Source organism: Sinocyclocheilus anshuiensis, unplaced genomic scaffold (genome assembly GCF_001515605.1).
Source record: "Sinocyclocheilus anshuiensis isolate Anshui unplaced genomic scaffold, SAMN03320099.WGS_v1.1 scaffold267, whole genome shotgun sequence".
Classification (NCBI taxonomy): domain Eukaryota; kingdom Metazoa; phylum Chordata; class Actinopteri; order Cypriniformes; family Cyprinidae; genus Sinocyclocheilus; species Sinocyclocheilus anshuiensis.
In genome coordinates, this window is record NW_015552637.1 from 1,508,779 (window position 1) to 1,518,748 (window position 9,970).

The following is a 9,970-nucleotide window of genomic DNA, read 5'->3' on the forward strand; positions in this document are numbered from 1 at the left end:
TCTTTTTAGTAGCATCATATGACCCCTTTAAAACAGGAGCCCAGCTGCAAATCAGTAGATTTGAGCTAAAGAGAAAGGTCAGCGAGATGGGTCAGAGCTGTGATGTCCAACTGTGCAACTTCAGATGGATCAGTTTCAGGTTTTATTTAACTTTTTATTATGCTTCTGTTGCATGTTTTAGGGATTTCTGATTGACTAGTGTCCTAAATCTGTCTGCTGAAGATGGCTGATCCTCGTGTAGATCAGGAATCTAACCACATGTATGTATCGTCTTTCTCGCCCTCTGTCTCCTTCTCTTCTCCACGCTCTTGTTTAGGCAAAATGCTGCAGGGTTTTGTGTGTGTTCTGTGTTCAAACTGAGGTTTCAGCTTAAGTAAACCTCTCTAACAGGCCAGATTGTTCTGAGGGAACTGGGTTGAAAGCTGAAGTGTGTAATCTTTTCTCCTATTTTAGCTTAATATGCAAAGATAACTTTAAAGCAAGTCTTCTGTAGACTTACAGTGTGGTTCTGTATAGAAAAAATTCTCAGAGCAACCCGACCAGTCTGACACAGCAACATTGGCATGAGTCTGTTTGTCTGGCCAATGGCAGGTCAGGACGTGTGTTTGGGAAACCTGTTTGAAGGAGAAGGAGAGAACGGGACCTCCATCATCCCCAAAAACCACACACACCAACACATACTTCAAACATGCATTGTGCTTTCCTGCCTTCAGACATCAACCTAACACACACACACACACAAAGACATTGAGTTGGGAAGGAGAGCTATATGAGGGATGAATGGGATTGAATTTGATCAACTCTATATGATCAAAGCATGTTTCTGTGTCCACTGACACAGCCTTAATTTACCCTCACAGAGACTTCAGATGTCTGCTACACACTTCCAACACTGTGTTTATGTCATGCATTTTTTCTTTAGTCAAGCCAAGCCAGAAGTGTCTACAGTGCAAAACAAACTTCAGTGGAAAACGTTCCTACCACTGTGAATTGAGGTTTAACGTCACATGCTTAGAACATGATGCAGACTTTGATCTTTCAGCATCCTGTCATGTGTCCCACTTCACAAACATTTCGACACCAACAAACACAATCGGTGCTCAAAACCACCTCACCCAGATGCTGAGAGATGGGAAGTAGCCATACACACCTGTGAAATACAGCTGTCGATAATATTAAAAAAATATCTGGACTGTTAAGTCATGGACTGACCTTCACTGATCCATTAAAGCCTGCCTTTAAACAGAACAGAAACTAGAATTTTAGATTCTTCTGAAGAAAAGTAACAGTATTTCTCTTCTCAACAAGTCACATGATTTGAGGTTTGCTGAATTTTAGGAGTAGAGTTTTTCTAAGGAATTATTCGCATTTACTTCAAATTAAAATCTAGTCCCATTCAAACACAAAAGCAGAGCAGGATTTAGATCTCTATTCACAAACTGAAACGCATTTTAACTCCCTGCTGGAACTGTTTCAGACCAGAGATGAGACACATCATGGTTTTATTTCTCTAGAAAGGCGGCTTTGATTTTTCCACACTGTTCTGATGACAGCTCCAATCTCTGTTTGTTTAGCTCTCTGAACAAAGCCTGAGTGTCCTTCATCCTTGCTGCCAGCACCTGCGGTTTCTATGCCGCCTCTGTTTACTTAGCCTGGGAAATGGACTTCTCTGAATACCGCACACAAATTCCTATGATGCATGTTCCTGATGACTGGCTTTCCGTAGCATATTGCCAAGGTTGGTTGGGTTGGTGCAATTTTTGGTTGAGAAGTTTGAGTTAAAGAGAAATTAAGGTATCATTCATACAAAATATCAAAAGAAACTGTGAAAGAAATGGATTTTCATGGTATTTATAATAGAAGCCAATTTTACGTTTTGTTTCAAAGCTTTTTAAAATCATACATTTAAAACTTAAAACTGAATGATAAAAATATTGTGTTCTATGGAAACAAGTCTTGATATCTTATTAAAAATGCTGAAATAAAGAATTTATATTTAGATGTCTGAATCTGAAGGGCTGTGCAAATGTAGACTGAGAAAGAGCGATTACTATCAACCATTGGCAAGGACAGAACAGGCTGTCATTTGTCCTTTGTTCACCCTCTTTGTTCTCCTTGTTTTAACAATGCATCCATATTTTAAGAGACAAGGTATGCAATGACATTAATAATAAGTAGCTTGCCACTTTTGATGCCTGTTCACAGCCAACGTTTCTGTGTCCTTGCACCCTTGGAACAAATACCCACTTGTTCATATCTTTCCAACTCTGATTCGATCTTGTCCCTGCTTCTCTTTCCATTTTTTTTTTTAAAAGCTGACATGCTCAGTTGTTACATCCAGGCCGGCACAGCTGTCGCACCGCCTCAGTGCAACCCAGGTTATAACGCTACCGCCACTAGAGTCAGCAAGGCTAAAATGCATTAGCTCCAACGATAGATCACTGCCGTGAAGGGATGCCCCCCTGAGGGGTGGCAGGTCAGGTGGAAGGAGGGCGACGCTGGTTACCGATCACCTGACAGTGGGAGCACAATGCACCTTGCCCTGTCTCACCCCTCGGGGATTTTCTTGTCTACCTGTCAGCGAAGATTTGGGCCTGTCGCCTGCCATCTCACACCCACTTTCATACTCGACCACTGCTGCCCCCCGGGGGGACATCAGCGCTTGTCAGTGCACTGCGGAGTACCAGATAAAGTCCAAAACTTAACCAGAACGGGCAGTGGCTTTCAGACGTAAAAAGGAAAGCCTCCAAAATTGCCTAGATCTACATTATGAGAGAAAAAAACAGGAGGTGATTTTGCTTGTAAAGCACAGACCTCCAAGAAATAGCTGACAGAGGGGAAAATACACAATTTAAATCTTTGAGAGAAAAGGAGCGGATAGGACGAAAGGATGCAACCGAATGTCAGAGTGAAATATGACATCAATTAGCATAGTGTGGCGCGTAATAGGAGTCAAAATGGCGAACTCGGAGAACAAGAGCGGCTTCGAAGAAGGACGATTATGATAAATGCTGTGGTCTTTAAAGTGCTGACGACATCAACGGTCAAGACGAGAGGCTTGGGGAAGCTTGGTCCAAAAACCAGGGCATCTGAAATCACATGCTCTCTGAACAGGTACTGCATTTGACTAAGTATTTACCTTGCGACCATTAAAAAAAGTATGTTCTATGTAGTCTGAATGAGTGTAGTATGAATGCAATTTGGACATACTACATTAGTCATGTTGTCATTGTCATGTGACCTACTAGTGTCAGTAGCTTCGCTTCACTGCCATTCAAAACTCAAAAAGGAAGAGTACTTGATGCTGGACTCGGATTCAAGTACGGACTTGAGTCCAATTATGAATGAACTCGGACTTGTTACTTGTTTGGGTAAATTTGTACTCAAACTTGACACGGACTCAGACATTTTGGACTTTGTACAGTCGAGTCCATGTCGCGTGATAACATAAAAAAAAAAAAAATACATAAAATGAAGACGAAGGTATTAATAAATGACTCCCACTCAAACTTGATTGGTTACGGCACTAAACCCAACTCGGACTTGACAAAGTGGACTCGGACCTTGCACTAATATATAGTAGGGAATTATGTGATTTTGGACGCAGCCCAGGCCTTTTTAAACAACTTGTTTGGGATGAGATGTGCTGAAAGCGGATTGGTATCACTCAGCGCCACAGAGAATAGAGCTCATTCACACATACTCAGCCTGCCTCTAAAGTGCTTTGCTTTACAAGCAGACGGGTGACCCTGTTGACCCTTGGCTCGGGTGCTGATATGGTGCCCTCTTTGAAGAACAAGCACACATCCCATCCCTCCTTTTTTCATTATCCTCCCGGTTTCAGCTCAGTCAAGTGTGGTACAGCGTGTTAAAAAAAAAAAAACAAGAGCGGGATGGAATGAGAGCGGCTGGCAACTCTGTGTAATTTAATGAAGCCGAGAGAGAATGTTTACTCCGCTCACTCAGAATGGCCTTTCACCGCTCTTTATAATTACAGATGAAATAAGCTGCCTCATATAAGGAATTTCTTTTACTTCAAGGTTATTTTGCTATGCATTAAAAAAGGCGTTCCGCTGTATTATCTTCTGGAACGAAGAATGCAGAGAGAAAGATAATTGAGGGGATTGAGGTTAGAGTGACAAGAGGCGAAAGCAAATGAAAAATAGTGATTGAATGAGGAAGTAAATGAATGAGATGCTACTTTATGCCAATAAATGCATGTGCTTTTGTTTGCATGAAGAATGTGTACACATTAGTGTGTATTTGTGACACTGTGGGCACATGAAGTCACTGTAATGCGATCAGTGTATCCAGCAGTGAGAGAGGCTCTGTATTTGGTCAGAGCGTATCTCTGTCTCATCAAGGGAGTGCAACCACCCAACACACATACTCAGGGAAGGCACAGAGACCAAAGCTTCCTTGCTTTCTTTAGGACAGGGCTATACCTTACACTAATGCAACCCTACCAAATTCCCCAATCTTAAGACGTACATATCTTTTCATATGCTGCTCATATTTCTCAACAGAAATAAATCCATCTTGCTAAAAAGATTAACATGGTTATGCTCACATCCAATTAAATGTTTGATGGCTGATGAGGTGATATCCTGTCAACAAAAGTAATTAGATTTTTTATTCATGTCTAGATGTTTATCCCATGTAAATTCACTGTATTGTATTATATACTATAGGCACAACTGAAATGACACAAAAATAAATAAATAAATAAAAACCGAGAGGGGAAAAAAATCTTTTAAAAAGGGCATTCTGTAAGTTTCATGAATATTATAATGCATTTATTCTTCTAAATGCATTTGAAGTATCTAAAATTATTTATTTTAGCTTTTAGTGTTTTATTTATTTAGATAAAATAGTATGGAATTTTAATATCTGATATTTATCAGTTATTGGTTATAATATTGAAATATTATTGACTTACTGGTATCAGCCATAATATTGGTACATCCTGGTGCCTAATTTTCTGATGCCTAAATTTACTTACAGCACTTTTTAATTTGATTAGACAAAATAAAACTGAATTTAAATATTGGCAATAACATGAATAAAACATCAGCTTATCATATCAGTCACAATTTTAATATTAAAGATAATATGTGAAGATAGACATATAAAGTTAATGGAGAGTTTGTACATTTCTCTGTATTTTCACATTGTATTTCTTTGTATAGATGATGGTAAATGACAATGCTGATTAACGACACAATCCTGATGTGTTAGATTGCATCAATTGTTGTGACTTCATTTAAATGATTGAGTAATTGAGTTAACTGAATTTAGAGCTGTCTGTTGGTTTACTATTAATTATGGACACCTGAGAACACTAGCAAGCAACAAATAAATAGTGCCAAATGGGAAGTGATGCATCCAAACCTCAACACATACTGGTCTTTTTCAGCAAGGCTGCTAATTTATTCTCAAGTAAAACTTTAGAATGCAACTCTGCACTTAAGTGGAGCTGCATGGTTCAATGTTTAACACAAAACCCAAAGGAAAGGAGACAGGAAGCAGGCATGAAGTTTTCTGTGAGGCCTGACACTACACTGAATGGAAGCATTAGGAGACACAGTGAGATGACGGAGCCTCCCAGGCCTGAGTCGACTCGCTCACTGAAGAGCAGATGAGAGATGGGAGCTGTCACGGGCTGACGCGGGCAGCGTGTTGTTTGGCAGGTTTTGGGGAGGGGGGCGCTCCAGGGCCTTCGCTCTCTCTGCTGTGACGGGAATTTTGGAGCGCTTTTTAGAAGTATGGAGAAGGGTTTTGATCTGCCAGCTCTTTGGACAATACACAAGTACTGTCTGACGAGTCGTCCTGTGAAATGGAGATGTGTGAGCGAGTGCCCCTCGCTCTGTTGTTGCTGGGGTTTGAAAGTGTGCTCTGTCAGAACAAGAGAAAAGCATATACAAGTCTCTATAGCAGTGGTTCCCAACCAAGTTCCTGAAGCCCCCTCAACACAGTACATTTTGCATGTTTGACACATTCATTTCAGGTCTTGGAGTCTCTACTAATGAGTTGATGACCTGAATCAGGTGTGGTTGATTAAGGAGGCATGCAAAATGGGCAATTTTGAGGGGGATCCAGGTAGTTGGGAACCACTGCTCTATAGCATGGGGTAATTTGTGAGAATGAATGAGAGCAGCACAAACCCTACTTTCTACAATATCCATAAAGCAAACTACATGCTGCATGTGCCATCAACCCAAAACCTGAAAACCATTTCTCACACAAGGACATGACAAACCGGTCACATCCCATGTTCACTGAAATAGCCTGCTCATAAGAGTCGGTAAGTGCTCTGACCAATTAATTCAGTGGCACATTCATTAGACTGATTCAATCCAACTTCTGAATTTGTTAGTCATTTGGAACGATTCATTCAAAGAATCTGCTCATGCGATCAATAACTTCTCTGAATGATTTACTTGGTGAAGGATTTGTAATACTAATTTAATGTGACTCTTCAGCTCATGAATGAATCAATCAATAAAAGGATTGGTCAGAGCAGATACTGAGCATGTGACTCATATGAGTTGGTCCATTGAACTCAAAACTCAAGAGTTAACCATTTGAACAAATTCTAACAAATTCATCACAGAATGAATAATTTAGAGTGGTTATTGAATTTTATGAGCAGCTTCTTTTAATTAATTTTTCATAAAGACTCACAAATTAAGGAGCTAACAGTCAAACAAATCCATCACTGAATTAATCGGTCAAAGTAATAATTGAATCAACATTTGAATTTGAATTTGAAGAACTTGCTGCAGTTTGGAACAGTTTCAAGCATTCCAGTCCTGCATGATGGGGACAATCAAATTCAGTATCTACTTAATGAAAAACTACCAAGTGCAAAAGTGAAAACACTAAATAGAAACTATGGTCATGGTTGAGTTGAAAGACAGCAGTCTGACGGGTTTAAGAAGGTGAGCACAGTGGGAGAACTGGACTCCCTGGCCTGGCAGACTCTGGACGAACTCCATATAGCCCAGATGAAGGCAGCTGGATGCCCGGGCTGAGGCCCAGGGAGAACTCGCTCCAGCCTCATCCTCTTCCCATCACAGGGCTAGAGAGTCCAGATGGACTCCGGCGAGGGAAATCAGTGCTTCATCTGCTTTGGACGCAACTAGAAAAACCTCTGTCGTAAACAGCGCCCCACGGGAAGACCGCCCAGTACAAAATCCAAAAGCCAATCCAAACTCCAGTTGCATTTCACTAGGACATTGAGGACATGCATTCTCTATAAAGTTTCACATAAAATGCTCTAAATTTATGGAAAAAGCAAGGACATTTTTTCTACCGGTGTGACATATTTACCAGAGTTTATGAGCCAGACAAAGTAGAGAGAGTGATAACTTGAGTTGGAGCCACTCTGGAATCAGTACTGAAAAGCTGTAAAGAATAGACAGACAGCTAAAGACAAAGAGACTCAGAACATGTAAGTGATTGCAAGGATATGCTTTAAAAAACAAATTTGAAGTAGCATTTCTGACGTTCCTTTATGCAGGCGGAGCGTCAGTAAGAAGACAAACCGCATTCTATGCTGAGGGATCCAGGGACTTGGAGTAAACAAACCGAGATATAGGCCTATAAAACACGAGTGGAGTGCAAACCATATGACGAGACCCTGCATCTCCCCTACACCCAACAATGTTGGCCCACACTACTACACTTCCTGTTTAGCCTGCTGTGACAGACAACTGGTAGATTGACTTATTTAATCTAGAATGCTACATTTAATGAGCACATAACTGATGACTCATTGTGTTCTCACGGTCCAAAAATCAATTCTGCCAATATTAAGTGAACTGAGGAAATTTGCCAGCCATAAATATTTCTCAAAAGCCATAAAACTGCAATGTTTCATTAAGAAAAAAAAAAACTAGGCCTATGGGTGGACAATATTGAAATTCTGAATTATTACCAATATTCTAAAAAAATAAACAAATAGACAGAAATAGTTAAATAACCAATTATCGGACAATGCATACTTAACACTGGCTGATACAGTGTATATATGTGACCCTGGACCACAAAACCAGTCTTAAGTCGCTGGGGTATATTTGTAGCAATAGCCAAAAATACATTGTATGGGTCAAAATTATTGATTTTTATTTTATGCCAAAAATCATTAGGATATTAAGTAAAGATCATGTTCCATGAAGATATTTTGTAAATTTCCTACTGTAAATATTTTAAAACTTAATTTTTCAAGTTCTTAGCATTGCTAAGAACTTCATTTGGACAACTTTAAAAGACGATTTTCTCAATATTTTGATTTTTAAATATTTGTATCTCGGCCAAATATAGTCCAATCCAAACACCAATGGAAAGCTTATTTACTCAGCTTTCAGATGATGTATAAATCTCAATTTCATAAAATGAACCCTTATGACTGGTTTTGTGGTCCAGGGTCACATATAATAATAAAAAAACAGATTTAAACCCTTCACTATGTTCCAATTCCTACTGGCCAGTATTTTTTAATTTACATGTCAAAACCAATTTTTACTCACATTTCATGCATGTTGAGTGTAAATTTTGGATTCAGTGTATAATGCTTTCAAGTTGTTTATTCAAGCATAATGGCTGAACAAATCTCTTGCTAACCGTGATACGTCCGCACCTTAGCACCTCTCCCCGAAGGAGGTTGAGTTATTATCAAAGCAGTCTGGAAAAAAGGCAGGGATCATCTGAGAAGAGAATAAACAACATGACTGAGTTGTGGGGTGATCTTTAGAGCTTTCTCACCCATCAAAGTAAAGAGTTGGACACGGTGGGTGTAGCGTTCCCTGGTTCAAGAGTTCAACTGTGTAAAATTCAGTCCTGGGAACCTCCATCTCATGCTACAGTGGGCACAGTCACAAAGTTCCCTGGCAATTTAATCCTGTCTTGCTGAACAGGAGGGTTTCGAAGATCAGCCAAGGTCGGGGAGACATGTCACACATCATTCAACCTAAATTTATGACTAAGAGGGACAAACCGTGACAATCACTTGGAGTCATGGATAAACAGAGAACGAAAAATTGTCTTTTGGCTGTTTCTCTCACTCTCGCTTTTTGCCACCCTGCCACCAATTTCTATAGTCCTTAACTAAGTGAGGCATTTGCTAACTGTGTAAGATGACAGTCTTTTATGTGAGCCCTTAGAGGCCAGGTAGTATCTGCGGATTCTCCGTCTTGCTCTCTTTCTGTCTCTGTCAGGACTCTCCCGGCAGAAACACACCAGGCAGAAAACATCAAAGGAGTCCCTCACACTCGCTAGGAGCACGACTTCAAAGCTTGGACTTGTTACTCACTGCAAATATGTGTGTTCAGCTAAAGCTCGCCCAAGAAAACAGCCCCAAATACACTGTGGCAATTTCATACTGGATTCAAGCACCACTGCAACCTGAGAATTGACTTCTGTGGCATAATTAAAAGCGAACGTTTGGGACGGGGGAGGAAATTGTTTCACATATACAGTCTCCTTTGAGTTGCATCCTCATTGAAATGCACCTGGAGAAATTTGAGTTACTACTGAATGCTTCTGGAGAACTTTAGATTCATGCGAGTCTTGCAAAAAACACCCGGTATTAACATTCGCACAGTGAACTAAATGGGGACTGTTACACCTGTATTCAGTGAGAGACCAAGTGAAACACATGCATCCAAAGTTCTTTAGATCATAAAATGTTCTTCATACTAGGAAATAAATGGTTATTTTAAGAACTGTTCACTGACAGGTTCTTTGGGGAACCCAAAATTAGGGCTGTCGCGATAACCGCTATATCGCAATACCGCAATATCGCAATTGATGAGCAAACCGCAGAGGAATGCAAGAACCGCAGCAACCGCGATTTTTGCGTTTTCTTTTTTCATAGGGTTATGCCCTTCTCGGTTTACACTTTGTGCATGTGTACTGAAGATTAAATAAGTTAGTAATGATAACATAATGTGTACCATGCTGATTTGTA

At 40.1% G+C, this 9,970-nt stretch overlaps 1 protein-coding gene across 1 annotated transcript in view; it reads right to left on the reverse strand.

Annotated features, from left to right (window-relative positions):
- LOC107666790 (neural-cadherin-like) overlaps nt 1-9,970 on the reverse strand; it is a 128,714-nt gene that overhangs the window by 100,556 nt on the left and 18,188 nt on the right. The gene's annotated exons all lie outside the window — the stretch shown is intronic.